Consider the following 18,203-nt stretch of genomic DNA (forward strand, 5'->3'; position numbering starts at 1 on the left):
GACTGATTGCCAGGAGTGTAAGCTGACTGTACGCTTTTCCTGTTCGTCTGCTAGCAGCTATTCACGAGGTTCCAGTTTGGAGTGCTATTTTGTATCCAGTTCGGGAGTTTGGTGTTCTGCAGTAGCTGTGCCTGTCTCTCAGAAAGGGGCAAATCGCCTAAACGGATTTTAACCCCTTGTCTGCTGAAACGGTCCGTTACAATTGGTGGCTAGCAGCGGGATCGTTCCTACAGCCAGAAGGACAGCTACAGGAGACACCATTTCTTTGGATGTTACAACTTAAGGGCAACACATGTCTCAGTACAGCGACCCTAAAAGCACCAGGATGGAACCAGCAGTGGAGTACAGATACTCTGTTGAGGAATTTGACCGTATGATGTGGTTACGGCTGAACTTCTTCGGACCCAATCCAGCTGAGAAATACGTGAAGTTCGTGAGGAGTCTAGTGTTCAAGACCCTACTATACCGGGCAGAAGGTGACGGTCAGCTGCCACGTTGAGTGGACCTCCATCGGAAGTTACAGTTGCGGGACAGTGGGAGCCCAGTCTCCATTCCCCAGCGGCAGTGTGAAGTGCGGGGAGAGGAGAGCAGCGTCCTCCCTCCCCAGCGGCAGGCTGAGTTACAGGGGGCAGAGGTAGTTGTTCCTGCCCCCCAGCAGCAGAGTGATATGCCGGGAAGGCAGTGTAAAATGCAGGGAGAGGAGAGCAACGTCCTCCCTCCCCAGCGGAAGGCTGAGTTACAGGGGGCAGAGGTAGTTGTTCCTGCCCCCCAGCAGCAGCATGATTTTTTGGGAATTGGGAGCCCAGTCTCCATTCCCCAGCGGCAGGCGGAGTTACAGGGGGCAGAGACAGTCGGTCCTGTCCCACAGCGGCAGAGTGTCCTACAGGGAATAGAGAGCCCAGTCTCCTTTCCCCAGCAGCAGGACATTGTATTGGGAGCGGAGGCGGTCGGTCGCTTCCCAGCGGCTGGAAGTATGTATGGGAGAGGAGCTCGTTACCCCCTCTCCCCAGCAGCAGCTTAACGCACCAGGGGGAGACAGTAAGCCCCACAACAGTGCAGATGGGACCGTGGTCTCTGCACTTACAGCACAGGGGGTAGGGACAGTCGGTCCTGCCCCCCAGCAACAGGGCTGTTTATCCAAAGGGGAGACAGTCGGTTTCTCCCTCCAACAACCAGACTCCAACCAGGCTTCTTCCGTGGTAACGCTAGCACCAGGGCAGAGTACCGCTGATACCTGCCCACAAAGCAACCTCCACTCCAAGCCAGGGAGCAACTCAGATACCGGGAGTACCAGCTACCAATATTACCTTGGTGGATTCACTGGACAGAGACAGGCTACTAAATTCATCAGGTCCAGTATTTGGTTGTGGGTGGGCTGCCAGACTAACTCAGGTACCAACCGGCGTGAGGTCAGGTATCTGGTTAGTCTTCCCTGGGGGGGGGGGGGGAGATGTGTGGCGAAACCAACCTCGCCACTGTGTTTTGGAGGGGGCTGTTTGCCAGCCTCCTGCCCCAGGATTACGGCCCTTTGAGATACTTTTGCTAACTTTTAAACCCCTGAACCTATTCAAGTGAATTTTGGATAGGTTTGTCCCCAAGTTATACTGTTTAAATTGATGTAAGTTATATGTATGGACAATGTAACCTCACAAAGTTGTAACAATTTATAATAAGTGTAACTTGTCAGCTTGGGAGGAATATGCTGGGTGTGGTTCTATTGTCCCATTGTCCCTTTGTGTGTTTAAACGGTGATGTCTGTCCTGTTGTCTCCACATGTGTATTGGCGATCTCCCCTTTGACCTGAGAGATAATTGGATTGCCCTTGGTTGTCTCTGGGACAGAGAGGAGGAAACCATGATGCATTGTGGGGATGTGTTGTATCTGTTCTGTGTCGCAGTCTCCCTTCTGGTCCTCTAGGGGGCGGGAACGATTGGTTGCTGTACTTGCATTGTGTGTGTTGTAAGATATTGATTGGTTGGATTTCAAAACCCTGTGGGCAGTACTATGATTGTTTTTTATGAATAAAAGAGGCTGTATCTGAAGTACAGTCAGACCACTGCTGACCCTCAACACGGAGCCTTGTCTCGTTATTTGGGGGATTCCCTGTATGCTGTTGGAGACTGATTGCCAGGAGTGTAAGCTGACTGTACGCTTTTCCTGTTCGTCTGCTAGCAGCTATTCGCGAGGTTCCAGTTTGGAGTGCTATTTTGTATCCAGTTCGGGAGTTTGGTGTTCTGCAGTAGCTGTGCCTGTCTCTCAGAAAGGGGCATATCGCCTAAACGGATTTTAACCCCTTGTCTGCTGAAACGGTCCATTACATAACCCTTAATGTATTCCAGGATTTTTTTTTATTAAAATGGAAAATCTGAAAAAAAAATTGAAATGTCCCCTCTATTTTGCTTTAATTCCTATAAAATACCTAAAGGGTTAACAACATTTTTTAAAACCAGTTTTGAATAGTGTGAGGGGTGTCATTTCTAAAATTGGGTCATTTATGGGTTGGTTCTATTATGTAAGCCCCGCAAAATGACATCAGAACTGAACTGATTTGCAAAATTAGAACTGGTCAGGAAGGGGGTAAATGGCCTGGTCTAGAAGTGGCTAAGTATAAAAAGCAGAACAGTAATGCAAAATAACCCCCAAAATTATTATTATTTATTATTAAAGCGCCATTTATTCCATAGCTCTGTACATATGAAAAAGGGTATACATACATAATGCAGACAATGGAACTAATCATAAACAAGACGAGTTACAAACTGGTACAGAAAAGTGAGGGCTTGCAATCTACATGGTATGGTGGAAGAACACAGTAGGTGCGGGCAAAATCCCAGGATATGTCATTGATATCTGATCAGTGAAAGTCTAAATTCCAGAACCCCTTCCGATGAGCTCTTTGAAGAGGCTATTGTGCTCACCACTTCCTAAGCCGGTGGCATCACATTCATTGGTCAAATTACCTAGGCACAGCTTAGTCCCATTCAAGTGAATTGGCTTAGGCTGCAATACCAAGCAAACCCGCTATATAATGTACGGCTCTGTGCATGGCAAGATGTGTGGAGGGCTCACTGGAGTGCTGCTGCCTCTTTAAACAGCTGATCAGCTGGGTTGCTAGGTGTCAGACCCCCACTGATCCTATATTGATGACCTGTTCTGAGGATAGCCCATGAACATCGAACCACCAGAAAGCCCCTATAAGACTGGACTTGCATAATCAGGTTTTGTACCAGTGTTTTCCTCTATACTTTTCCCTATTTTTTAATCAACCTCTGGCTTTGGATTAAAAAAAAAAACAACAACAAAAAAAAAACGGCATAAAAAACTTTACCAAACACTGTATGTGTGATTACATGATAAGAGTGTAGTTTTCTACAGTTTATGGATTTTTTTGTTCCTCTTCCTTCTTTTGTGTGCCGGAATTTTTCTTTTGTGTTTGTAATTATGTTCTTAGTAATTACCAGAAAGAAAATATTCAGTGACAGTTATGATGTTCAGGTGTAGTTGATATTCTGCCAAAATGCTTTCTCTGTGTGTTCTTTATATTCCATTGTTCCTGTATGATTGGGAAATAAAGGAAAGTTTTAGATTCAGAAGCTCCAAATTAAACCTAAGAAGTTTCAGAAGTAGGAAAATACAGTAGGGTAGTGTATGAGCTATGTTCCACTCAGCACATAAAGTCATTTACTTAGTAACACAGTATGTGCTTCATTCCACGTCAGTGGCCTGAGGAAGCTCAAACTTGCGCAAAACAGCTGTCGCCGCTACTTTGGGTATGTAATGTGAATTTCTCCCCGCCAGCCCTGTACATTGTACCCTGTAAGAAATAAAGGATTGCTTTTATTACATCGCATTGGTGAGTGCCTCCCCTTCTATTTCTACCATTTTCAAAGCTTATGCACTCTGGGTTTGAGCACTACCGCTTTGTGTTGAAGACGTTGAGGTAAGGTGGACATTGTTTTGCTTGTGGTCTATTATGCTTAGAGTCCAGCAGCTGTGCCCCATTTCTTCTTCTCCACTTTTGCTATTATGTGTTTCATTTACTCTCTAAGTTCCCCTAGTATAATGGATGCAGGCACTGCAGCAGTGTCAAACTAGGGTTCATTGGGTCCAATAGAGGAAATTATTCTAAAGGCTTACCCTCCATCTATATAGGACTTGCGTTTGTTGACTTTAAAGGGAGTAAGTCAGCATTATTGACCATGCTAAACTAGTAACAGCACTAGTTAGGGGCTGGGGAATACACTACAAACTAATGAGCTTTTCTCATCAGGAGCAATGTTAACGTTAGCTTTTTTCAGCCAGATTCTGCTTCTGCAAGTTCCCAAGATGCGACTTCACTGTTAAAGGGGTTGTCCAGGTTCAGAGCTGAACCCGGACATAACTCCATTTTCACTCAGGCAGCCCCCCTGACATGAGCATTGGAGCAGTTAATACTCCGATGCTCCCCTTTGCCCGGTGACGTACCGGGCTCTCCATGGGCTGCCAGGAAGACCGGTGACGTCACTGGCACTGTTGGGCGAGCTTAAGCACTGCCCTAGCCGGTAAAACGGCTAGGGCAGCGCTAAAACACGCCCATATGAGCTGGTGACATCACCGAACACACTGACGGGCGGAAGCTTCCGCCTGGCAGTATGTTGTTGCAAACAAAAGAGCCCGTGCCCTGCGTGATCTAGCGCAGGGCAAGGGAGCACATCAGAACATGAGATGCTCTGATGCTAGCATAAGGGGGGCTGCCTGGGTGAAAATATGGGTATGTCTGGGTTCTGCTCTGAACCCGGACAACCCCTTTGAGTTCTCTTTTCTCTCTTCACTGAACTGTTTCACACCTACTCCCCTCTGCTCTAAGTGACAGCTCTCATGAAGGCCCATTTAGAGCACTTGCAGAAACAGAATCTGGCTAAGAAAGCCAGCATATTCTCACTAGCCCGATGATAAAACCCCACAAAGGTAGGTATGTCCTGCTCTACTCTGCTCCAACCTAGTGCGTTCAACAGTTTAGCATGGTCAAAATTGCTGATAAAATAGATTTAAATGCATACTAAATTTGGCTAGTATGATTGTACTCACTGGATATAATGCTAACAAGAAATGATTTCCTCAGTGGACCCTAATTAAGCCTGTTATTATGTCATAATCCAGGCCAAACATAGGATTGTTCTAGGCATTGGTGTGCCAGACCAACACTCGGTTTTAGGGTTTGTTTACTCACAACATCTGTATGGACAATGAATATCTGAATATTAAAGTCATTTTAAAGGGGATGCGTCACAGCAAATAGCATTTATTAAGTAGAGAAATTCAATACAAGCCTTTTTTTCTATAGTGTGCAAGCACGGCCACCAGTGATGCATTGCAGGGTGGTCGTAACCATGGAAACGAGCAGTGTATAATGTGATGGAAAATGAATCCAGCCTGTAAAGGAAGCAATATGGACAATCACAATACATTAGAAACTGCCTTGTATTAACTTTCTCTAAATGATAAATGCCCCATGCTGAAGTGAGACAACCCCTTTAAATGTGGGAAAAAAAACATTCATATTTAAAAACAATATCTTTGTGTGTCAGATTTTTAGCACTGGTATTGATCTATTAGTTTAATTTTGAAAAGAACTTGAGGCTTTCCTACTATTAACATTTTTTATAGGAATTAACCCTTTCAGGACCAGTTTTCAGAGCCAGTTTTCACCTTAAACATGACAACCTCTTTCTAACAGAGTTAGAACCAGCCCTGTAGCTCACATGGATCCAGAGATCTCCTCATTCATTGCTCCAATTGTAATGCTAGATTTATTTCAAGTTGGCAGCTTAGGGGGGGCATGTCCTTTTCTCAGAGGGAGTGTCCTGTCTGCAGAGAACTTAAAATTGCCCTGGAAAAAAACTAAAAGTGGCCCATGTTGTAGGCTGGTCCAAATTGACAGAAGGCAGGGCTAAAACAAGTAATTGAGGCCAACAATAAAATATTGTGGCGCAAAATACTGCCCTAGCAGAAGCAAATACCACAGTATCATAAAATAATGAACCAGTGGCACAAATACTTCCCCAGAAGCTGCCCATCTATGATAGACTACACCAGCTGCCTTGTTCTGTCCTCCTAATATCTCAGGATCACAATACAGTTGAATTCTGAAGTCAGGAGCGCACCTGTGGCCCCAGCAAGGTACATAAGTGCTGTGAGCTTCCACCATTAATTAACTCTGGGAATGCCAGATCCTTACTTACCTGGCTGGCGGATACGAGGAAGGCTCAGGCGGCCACCTGGATATCGACCCATTGGGAAGTTTCCCTGTAGGGTTTATGGCTAGTTTGCCCCTGCCTATCTGCGACAGCTAATGGCAGTAAAAGGATGGAATTGACAATGTACTTTCATCTCAGTTAGCAGGACAGGGACATGCTTAGTACAGCAGATAATCGTCCCTAATCGTGGTGACAGATTCTCATTAAGGATCAATACAGTTATAAAGTGACATTGAGGGCCTTGTTTAATAGAAACCACCCATGCATTACTCCATTTTAGAAACAGCACCCCTCAAATTATTCAAAACTGAATATAGAAACATAATTAACCTTTTATGTGTTCCACAGAAATTGAACCAAATTGAAGTGAAATTTAAAAATTTTACTTTTTGCTGATTTTCTATTTCATAAATTTTTCCTATAACAAAGAGGGTTATAGCAAAACAAACCACAATATGTACATTATTACGATGATTCTACAGCTTACAAAACACCCCATATGTGGTCATAAACTGCTTTATGGGCACACCACAGGCACAGAAGGGAAGGAATTTACGGCTTTGAAGGACAGATTTAGTGGCCTCACTTGGAAAACTGCACCCCTCAAGGAATTCTTCAAGGAGTGCAGTGAGTATTCTGATCCCACATGTATTTCAGAAAGTGTAATAAATGGTGGAAAATGAAAATTGCAATTTTTCCATTGATATGCAATTTCAGTGCCCAATATGTTGTGCCTGATTTGTGCCACTGTAAAGTCAGCTGTTTAATCATTGTACTATGTTTCCTAATTATAGAAACACCCTACATGTCTCCCTAATTTGTAGTCTGGAAATACAACAGGGCACTAACTGAAGATTTAAGGCTTATTTTGGTGACTTACACAATATTGGCTAACAATTGTAGAAGCTCTCATGTGAAATAAAAGAGAGAGTCCCAAGAAGTAGCCATAGAGTTTTAAAAAATTACATTTTAGAATGAATTAATGCTTTAGCCCCACATTTTTCATTTTCACTTTCAACAGGAGAAAATGACCCCTAGAATATGTTATCCATTTTCTCCTGAATACAGCAACATGGGTATAAGTACACCGCAGGGCTAAATTAAACTTAAAAAAAAAAGAAGCACCATATGGATTATTTTGCTTAAATGGTTTTCATGTGCCATGTCACATTTGAAGAGATCCTAAAGTAACCCTACAGTACAAACCCCAAAAAAGTGACCCCATTTTGGAAACTACACCCAAGGAAGTAGTGAGCACTTGGACTCCACAGATGTTTTCCAGAAATGAATATGTAGTGTTATGAGTTTTCATTGGGTCATGGGGATAACTATGAGGCGCAAAGGCAGCAGGACCTACTACCACATCGGAAGACTATTATTAAAATGGCACACAGTAGATGGAGGTCCCTGTTACAGATTTTGCATGGATGCTCAAGAGCTACAATTGATTATAGTGTTAGCCCCATGGGGGGACAGGGACATGTGCGAGTGATGACAATGTGAATAAAGGAGCAGAATAGAACAGGAAATAAATAAAATAGCAAGTTATCTGATTTTAAAACTTTGCCTTTTCATACAAGACAATCCTCGTGTGTGCTATTTAAGAGACAATATGGAGACACTATATTTTTTTGGGCAGACATACACCAAGAGAAAACACGTTTGCAACTGATGTAACAGATGACATGGCTTGTACTTATTTAATTTTGTATGTTGCCTAGACGTCATTGGTTCCCATTTTGGTTGTGTAGATTCCATTCAAAAAGTGTAAACTCATCTTCTCATAAATAAAATTGATTTTCCCTGCCAGATTAATCCTGATGGGAAATAATTTTTATCATTTCTAGCTTTTCCAGACACACAAGTGTAAACATATCCAGTCATCCTTAAGGAAGGCTTAACGGACCATTAATTCAATGTACTTCGTTGTATGGTTTTAATTGACTACGCTATCCCACTCCCAGTGAAATGTTACATAAATAGTCAATGTTCATATCCAGCTAAACTCATTGTAAGCCATGCAATCCCAATAGTAAAAAGGAAAAATAAAATAAATACGTTGTCTTTTATGTGTCATGTAGTATCTATGTGGATTTAAACATTTGGAAGATATCATAAGCATACAGCATTTACTAGACCACCATGAACAAAGTCTGATCTCAAAATTATACTATGTTTTGTCCCTGTCCGAATAGTTTAGATGGATTTCCATTTGGTATAGTATATGGCTATGATTTCTGTAACTATCAATTTCCGATTTTAGATCTATCTATCTATCTATCTTTTTATTGATCTACTATATTTGATATTCTTGATAAGAATTTGTCTGGATAAACAATAATAGTAGGAGCTCCATGGGTTGGACTTTCATGGATTATACTTAAGGATAAGTCATCAAATAAAAATCCTGGAGAAAAAAACACTGTTAACCCCTAATATATTGGTTTCCTTTTTGCCCTACCTTATTGTGTCAGATAGAAATAGATGATTCATCCCAAAGAGGAGAAAGACTTCCATTCCTGCTACCAATTCTGTATAAGGTGCACATTAGAGATGAGCAAATAGATTTTTAACTATTTGGATTTGTTATGAATTGCACAAAAATTCTGCTGCTAAATTTATCCAAAGTTTTAGCTATTAGCTTACGATGAATCATGTAAAATGGTGACTAGTGATGGACGAACATCTGCTGGGACGGTTTGCAAACAAGATCGCGCAAACGCGATCATTTGTTTGCGAACCACAAGTTTGCGGTGACTCCCATTCATTTTAATCGCAGACGAACCTAAAAAATCTTCAGCTCATATTTGCAGCCAAGAAATAATTACTAGAAGTGCACAAATAGTCCCACAACATGGACAGTGACATGCCAGATGTATTATTTAAATTTGAAATCTCCATTCATTATTTTTTTCAATGCGAAATATCAGCAATATAATTTTCTCATACGTGCATGCGCAAATGCTCTATACAGAACCCAAATGCACTATAAAGAAAGTATATTAGTATATAACACCCCTCTTCAATCCATTTTTTGGGGGGGCGACCAGTAGAAATTATTTGTTCCAATAACGCTTGTCCCTCTATATACCTGCAGTATCGCAGCAGAACCGCACACAACTGCCGCACAATACAAATGCACTATAATATACTTTCTAACATAGAAAGTATATTATAACATTGTGCAAGGAAGGCAATTCATTAGAATATACATAAAGATAAAACGTAAACTTTAATAATGTTACTATGAGGGTCCATTTACACGTCCGTGAGTGTTTTGCGGATCCGCAAAACACGGACACCGGCAATGTGCATTCCACAATTTGCGGACCGCACATTGCCGGCACTATAATAGAAAATGCCTAATCTTGTCTGCAATTGAGGACAAGAATAGGACATGTTCTAGTTTTGCGGAAACGGACGCACAGATGCGGAAGTGTGGATCCGCAAATGCGGATGCAGATCCGCAAATGCGGATGCAGACAGCACATTCTGGCCCCATTGAAAATGAATGGCTCTGCACACATTCCGCAAAATTGCGGAACAGATGCGTACCCATTTTGCGGATGTGTGAATGGAAAAGATATCCCTCAAAATGAAAATAAATGAAATGATTAAAGTTAAGCAAAAAGAATAGATGTGGTAGGCACTAACAAGCGCTCGGCAGAACTAAATCATGAGCTCAGCGGCACCAAATCAGAAACCATATGTTTCCTACTGCAATCCGGGGGTTACCAGTGCACATCCATGAATCCTGGAGGGAAAGCAAAAAACATCCATCCCTGGGCTAGATGATGATGTGGTATTGAAGGACAGGGTGGGCAAAGAACTGTCCCTTATATTGCCCTACAGGGGGGTGTTATTCTGGCCCTGAAAGACTAACCACAGACCACATGCCCTGATAAGAGCGACCCCGTCCGGAACCTTAACGTATATAAAAATGGCCCTAGTAAGCCCCTAGCCCCTATGCCCCTGACTTCCAGGTGATCACTATATAGATCTATGTGTTTTTGACTAGTGATGAGCAGCAGGGGCAATATTCGAATTCACAATATTTTGCGAATTATTTGGGAGAATATTCTCCATATATTCGAAAATTTGCGAATTTGTGATCTCTAGGCATTGTTTTCTTGATTGCAAAAATTTGCATTAAAAATTTGCATGAACTGGCATTAAAAAAAAATTGAATATTCACGATTACGACTATATATTGCGATATTCTAAATATTCGCAAATTCTCGAAGTGCCGATATTCACGATTAAAATTCGCAATTCGAATATTCGTGATCAACACTATTTTTGACTCATTATAAAAGTATATTATAAGTATATTGCACCCCTCAGTGTATCACACCTATCTCAATAGCACACCTATACCAGTCCTTAAAATGAAGTTTGTGGCCCTATTAGCTGGTGTCCCTAACAGCCTGTCCCTGCTCCACACAGCAACCTCTCCCTACACTGGCAAAACACTGAATGTAAAATGGCGGCCAGATCACTGATCAGGTTTTTTTATAAGGTAGGGGGTATGTCCATGTGCTGAAACATCTCAATTGGCTGTCCTGTACAACCTGATGGATGTATCAAAGTTCTTCACAATGTAAAATAATATGGTGGGCGCGAATATCTCCATATGTTCGCATGTTCGGCAAATCGTGAACACGCAAATTTCGCGGCGAAACGACCACCGGGTAAACCGCAAGGCCATTTCTAATGGTGACAGTGCCATTTTACTGTAAAAATTGGAAGGGGAAAAGGTAGGAGGGATGAAGACAGAGGATCACATCGGTGTCATGTGGGAGGGAAGGGACTTGCTCCGAGTTTGAGACTATGAGGCTGTCAGCCAATCAGCGTGGTAGGATTTGGGCAGCTTCTTCAGTCTCTGGGTTTGGCCATGTGCCAAAGATGCCATTCTGAGCTTAGATTGTGATCCGAGAGCATGTGTCTTGGATGTGTCTAGCAAAAAGCAACTACAAAGACAAGCTAGTAATCTATGTGTTGTAGGGGCAGCTTAGGGACATATTTAGTTTGGAAGATTGAATCAATATGTAGGAAAATCAGGATTGGTCATTCAGAGTTCCGTGTTTCATACTGAGGTCATATACTGGTGGCAAGTGGAAAATTCATGTATGAACTGCAAATTCTACAATCACCAAAATCCTGCACCAACCTCATTTTTTTCTGTAAATGAACAGCCAGCCTAATTAAATATGTTAATGTTACCAACAAACCAGTTTCAATTTGTTATTGGGCATTTCAGAGCATTTCAATGCAACAATATATCAGCTTCATTCAATACATTGTATTGCGTTAATATACCATGCAGTTTTAGTTAACACATTGTATAGATCTAGCAAGCACCAAATCAATGGGTTATAGCGCCATCCCCATAGTGCATCTCCATACCAACTTTAAGCTTTATAAGCTAGTGAGGCTTTTTACCTAAGAAGAGGCAACAAAACATCATGTTTGGACTGCTATGAGGGGAAGGTTCAGGTGGAGGCAGGGGATCCCATGCATAGTTATGTTATTGGTGGTGGCAGTAGAAGCAGTGTTTCCTGTGGTAACAGTGGTGCTTAGGGCAAGTACATAGAAGGGAATCAGGAGAGGGGCCAAGGGAGCCATAATGATGTATCCCAGTCTTATAAAAGTGGTCATGATGATTGTGTGTTAGACCTGGGAGCTGGATTGGGTCTGAGCAGGAGGTCACATCAGAGGAGGTGGTGGTCATGGTAGGAATAAAGAGTAGAGGCAATGTATGGCCAAAGCCTCCCAAAAATACCAGGGTCAAATCTGCTTCTATTGTGGTTAGCTCAGAAACAAATTATTCTGCTGATACTGTGAGTTCATACTTGAAACATGTCAGACCTAGGCCAAGATTGGCTGCTACAATTTATGTGCAAGTATCTCCCATCCACACTTTTTGCTAGCTGTCTGTAAAATTTATCTCATTGTTCTCCAAATTATGCAAATTTTATTTAGCAGAGAGTGGTAATTATGGGCAGTTGTCTGTTAAAATTATCTAATTTTCTTAATGACTGTGGCATTTCCTTGGCTCATACCCTGTTCCCTGACCCTATGGACTTCTGGTAGGCAGATTGTAATAGTGTCTGAAACTGGCTCAGTTTGCTATTGCTGGACTGTCATGTCCAGTCTCCAGTGTTTTGTCAAAGAGGGTTTCCAGCACAGCAGGGGATGTTGTCACACCCAAACAAAGTTGTTCTTATAAAGTGAACATCGCTTTTGTCAAAATGAGTGAGTCATGCATACGTGTGTATTTTCATACAACTTCAGCCGAGGCCCATGAAAAGTTCTGCCCTTGCTGACAGCAGCTATTTTTCAGCAGCCCAATCATTCCACTGCTGTCTGCCTGCCTACCATCAGGATCTATACTGTATGGCTGCTTCTGATCTACTGCTGCCATTGTAGCTGCTACTCCTCCTACTGCCACTACCATTACTCCTACACAGTCACACTACTATTCCATGCTGCACTGCTGATTTTTGGAACTTTTTTTAATTTGAAAAAGTATGACAAATGTGACTACTCAGTGTATTTTTAAACAAGCTGTTTGTTAACATTATCAACCATGCATTTACTCATAGGTATATACAGTACAGACCAAAAGTTTGGACACACCTTCTCATTCAAAGAGTTTTCTTTATTTTCATGACTATGAAAATTGTAGATTCACACTGAAGGCATAAAAACTATGAATTAACACATGTGGAATGATATACATAACAAAAAAGTGTAAAACAACTGAAAATATGTCATATTCTAGGTTCTTCAAAGTAGCCACCTTTTGCTTTGATTACTGCTTTGCACACTCTTGGCATTCTCTTGATGAGCTTCAAGAGGTAGTCACCTGAAATGGTTTTCACTTCACAGGTGTGCCCTGTCAGGTTTAATAAGTGGGATTTCTTGCATTATAAATGGGTTGGGACCATCAGTTGCGTTGTGGAGAAGTCAGGTGGATACACAGCTGATATTCCTACTGAATAGACTGTTAGAATTTGTATTATGGCAAGAAAAAAGCAGCTAAGTAAAGAAAAAACGATTGGCAATCATTGCTTTAAGAAATGAAGGTCAGTCAGTCCGAAAAATTGGAAAAACTTTTAAAGTGTCCCCAAGTGCAGTCACAAAACCCATCAAGCGCTACAAAGAAACTGGCTCACATGTGGACCGCCCCAGGAAAGGAAGACCAAGAGTCACCTCTGCTGCGGAGGATAAGTTCATCCGAGTCACCAGCCTCAGAAATCGCAGGTTAACAGCAGCTCAGATTAGAGACCAGGTCAATGCCACACAGAGTTCTAGCAGCAGACACATCTAGCAAGGAGACTGTGTGACTCAGGCCTTCATGGTAGAATATCTGCTAGGAAACCACTGCTAAGGACAGGCAACAAGCAGAAGAGACATGTTTGGGCTAAAGAACACAAGGAATGGACATTATACCAGTGGAAATCTGTGCTTTAGTCTGATGAGTCCAGATTTGAGATCTTTGGTTCCAACCACCGTGTCTTTGTGCGACGCAGAAAAGGTGAACGGATGGACTCTACATGCCTGGTTCCCACCGTGAAGCATGGAAGAGGAGGTGTGATGGTGTGGGGGTGATTGCTGGTGACACTGTTGGGGATTAATTTAAAATTGAAGGCATACTGAACCAGCATGGGTACCACAGCATCTTGCAGCAGCATGCTATTCCATCCGGTTTGCGTTTAGTTGGACCATCATTTATTTTTCAACAGGACAATGACCCCAAACACACCTCCAGGCTGTGTAAGGGCTATTTGACCATGAAGTAGAGTGATGGGGTGCTGCGCCATATGACCTGGCCTCCACAGTCACTGGACCTGAACCCAATCGAGATGGTTTGGGGTGAGTTGGACCGCAGAGTGAAGGCAAAAGGGCCAACAAGTGCTAAGCATCTCTGGGAACTCCTTCAAGACTTTTGGAAGACCATTTCAGGTGACTACCTCTTGAAGCTCATCAAGAGAATGCCAAGAGTGTGCAAAGCAGTAATCAAAGCAAAGGTGGCTACTTTGAAGAACCTAGAATATGACATATTTTCAGTTGTTTCACACTTTTTTGTCATGTATATAATTCCACATGTGTTAATTCATAGTTTTGATGCCTTCAGTGTGAATCTACAATTTTCATAATCATGAAAATAAAGAAAACTCTTTGAATGAGAAGGTGTGTCCAAACTTTTGGTCTGTACTGTATGTCATTGACATTATTTACTATTGCTGTTATTGTGTTAAAGAGCTTAAAAGAGGAGAGAGTGAGAGATCAAAAATTAGAAAAAAAGGGAAAGGCAAGATAAAATAGTCATAGGAGACCACAAGGTGTCATACAACAATTTGCAGGCCAAGTGAAGCACTTTTGATTTGGATAGAATGGATTCAGAGTCGGACATGCATACATTTTATTTTTTTTACAGATTTGGCAAATCAGACCCAAAACGAAGAAATTAGCTCATCTTTAGTGCACCTCTATCACTGTACTGTATTTATGCATGAAATACATTTAGAAATAGCCTTACCAGGGTTGCCTGAGATTACAAAAACATGACTGTTTTATTTGCAGGTTTGTCGTAACCATGGAAACGAGCAGTGTAAAATGTGATGGAAAAATGAATCTAGCCAGCAAAGGAGACATTATGGACAATCACAATACATTAGTAAGTGCCTTGTATTAACTTTGTCTACATGATAAATGCCACTTGCTGAAGTGACAAACCCCCTTTAAAGGAGTAACAACATTTCCTCATGCAGTGCATACAGCTAAACAAAGCAACATTTAAAATTCTATGTGTACAAGAATACATGGGAAAGCTAGTAGAGTCCCAATGTGTTGCTGAGGGCTTTATTAATTTATTGGCTGTGGGAAACTATTAGGTCCTCTAGCGTGTCACCACATCTCTTTGGTCCCAATATCCATCCGTCTATGTACAGTATGGAGATGTACAGAAGTTTCAATAGCTTAAATTTAAGGCTGTGAGTTGTGATTAGATGTCCAGTTTAATTTTATGTTGTTCCATCTACATTTAGGTACAATATCCTTTTGCTAGCATTCTTTTGACAGTTACCAAGACATGTTTTCTAAATGTCAGTCCGAAAGGATATGTCCCTAACTGACTTACAAGTGCATCATGGCTTGTGTGATCTCTCATTTTTCAATATTAGTGGCAATTTTTTTATGTCATATGGAGAATCTTGAAAGGAACCCTTAACTATTAAAACTGGATGATTGTGCAAAGCTGTCATCAAAGCAAAGGCGAGCTCCTTTGAAGAATCTAAAATATGCAGTAAAACATAAAACTCTTTTTTTGTTTACTGCTTATTCCATATGTGTTCCTTCATCATTTTTCATGTCTTCAATATGAATCTACAATGTAGAAAAGAAAAAAAGAAAAAGAAGAACAATCATGAAATGAGAAGGTGTGTCCACCCCTTCGGTTGGTACTATACAAAAAATTGCAAATTAATACAATTTAACTACTGTATGTCCACAAGAAGTAAAGCCATATGCAATTTTCAGCTTTGTTGAACTTAAAATAGTAGCAGCTATTACTACTAGAATACAAAGAGGAAATATTTAAAGAACTGTTCTGTTCCTCAAGACCAATATTTGGCCATTTGTTAAAGTTCTCAAACAAAAAAAAAATTGAAAAGTTTTGATTGGTGCAGGTTTGAGTTCCCCACATATCGCACTCTCTCTCTCTCTCTCCTCGCTGCTAAGGACGGAATCAAGATGGGCCCATAGACTTCTATGGAGCTTGTCTGAGGAACAAAGAAGAGAGAGTGCAATGTATGTGCACTCCTCTCCTCTAGTTTTAGAGATTAGTGAGGGTCCCAGCATCCAGACTCCCAATAATAAAAACTTTGGATATGTATCTATTGCATATCAAAAGTTTTTTGAAAAGTTAGTGACCCTTTAAGCTTAAATTATATATAAAGTCAAATCTCTTTGAGACAACCAAACAAAATAGCAGTGTGAAGTAGATAAGGTATATATATGCATACATCAATGAAAAACCTGTTCGGATCAGGTAGCCTTTTGGAAGAGTCTTAAAATATACTTTTAGGAAGAAGGAAACACTTTCTATTACAGCTATAAAATTTAAATTCCCAAATTACTTTTGTGATTGATTAGGGTCAAGAATTTGACCCTTGAACTCTTAAAAGCCCATGTGTTCAAAAACATCTGGCTATTGCATCTGACCTCCCAGGAATGTTAGATAAAAAGGTGTAAGCCTTAAAATGTTTATAAAATGCCAGTGTAAGCTCTTTCAAATCCAGGTTTCTTTTGCCAACATAAAAAATTCGGTATCAAGGACATTTTTTGCTGTTGTTGCCAGAGTATCTAAGCTATAAGTCATGTTACAGACTCTCTTAGAGAAGCATGCAACACAATATTTCACATCTAGAACTGTACAGTTAAGTTTGTTCTTAAAACAATTTAATGTGAAAAATTGTAGCTATCATGTTGGAAATGACAGGTATCTTCATATACTGAAAACCAAAAATAACCAATAGTGATCACAACACTATTCAGAATACCTACAGAGCTTCACGGCTCTTGCACATAACACTAGTTTCCTGTACAAACATAACAGAATAAAAAGATATGTTCTTAGGTTTTCATACAGTATGTCTATCTGACTACACTACTTTGAATTTGCTATTTAGTTCCGTGTTCAAGCATAATCCACTGAACACACACGACATTTCAGTGCTTGAGAGAGGGGGCATGACACCCCAAAATGTTGCATATTTTGCACTGTTGAGAGCAAATATTCTAATTATGAATGTTTATTGCGAATATTGCAACTTTAAGAATTGATGAATATTTCAAATATAGTGCTATATATTAGATTTTTGAATATTTATCATTTTTTCCATCTGAACACATGATTCCTCCCTCTTTCTCGCAGAGAGCGACGAGGAGAAAGCAAAGCTGTTAAATATTTTTTTTCTCCTATCTATTCACTGAGGAAAATAAACTGTCAGATAACATGCTGAATGTAAAAATTAATTCCCCATTAAAAGTGTCCTGTCTGACCCAGGAAGAAGTACAACAGCGACTTAAAAAGATTAAAATAGACAAATCTCCAGGATGTCATACACCCCTGTAATCCTAAGGGAATTAAGTAATGTCATAACCAGACCCTTATTTCTGATATTTGCAGACTCTATACTGACAGGGAATGTCCCACAGGATTGGCACATGGCAAATGTGGTGCCAATATTCAAAAAGGGTCTAAAAACAGAGCCTGGAAACTGTAGGCCAGTAAGTTTAACATCTGTTGTGGGTAAACTAATATTCTATAGTGCTATATATTCGTTTTTGACCCACGCCTGTATTGATCGCAAAATATTTGCATATTACGCGATCATTACCATGCCGATTTTCGATTTAAAAAAAAGAATGTAGAATATAACGAATATTCGAATTTGCGAATATTCGATGAATATTCTACAAAATATTTGCAGAATATTGAGAATTTGAATATGACCTTTGCCGCTTATCACTAATGTCTTGCATGCTGCCTGGATTATGCTGGAGCTCTGAACTAATGTATAGTGATGAGCGGTATAGACAATCTTCGTTTTCTAGATAGTTCTCAAAATTTTCTTATAATATTTTCAATAAATTCACGAATTCTACAATTCGTGTTCTCGTCATTATTTTCGCTATTGGGCAAATCAAATCGACACTAATGATGCACATATTTTTTGCGCAATGCATGCAACGTCACATTTTATCAGGTCTGAGTAGATATTACTGCTTGGTGCACTAAGTATTGTTGTGAACTTGTGACATCACAGCACTATGTGCATGTATGTATGTATGTAGCATAAATACATACATACAGCACTATGTCTGTAGCATGTATGTATGGACAGCAGAACCTACACTATATCACTATCTAACCTACACTGACTATCTCCCACTATCTGT

Source organism: Bufo gargarizans, chromosome 3 (assembly GCF_014858855.1).
Source record: "Bufo gargarizans isolate SCDJY-AF-19 chromosome 3, ASM1485885v1, whole genome shotgun sequence".
Lineage (NCBI taxonomy): Eukaryota > Metazoa > Chordata > Amphibia > Anura > Bufonidae > Bufo > Bufo gargarizans.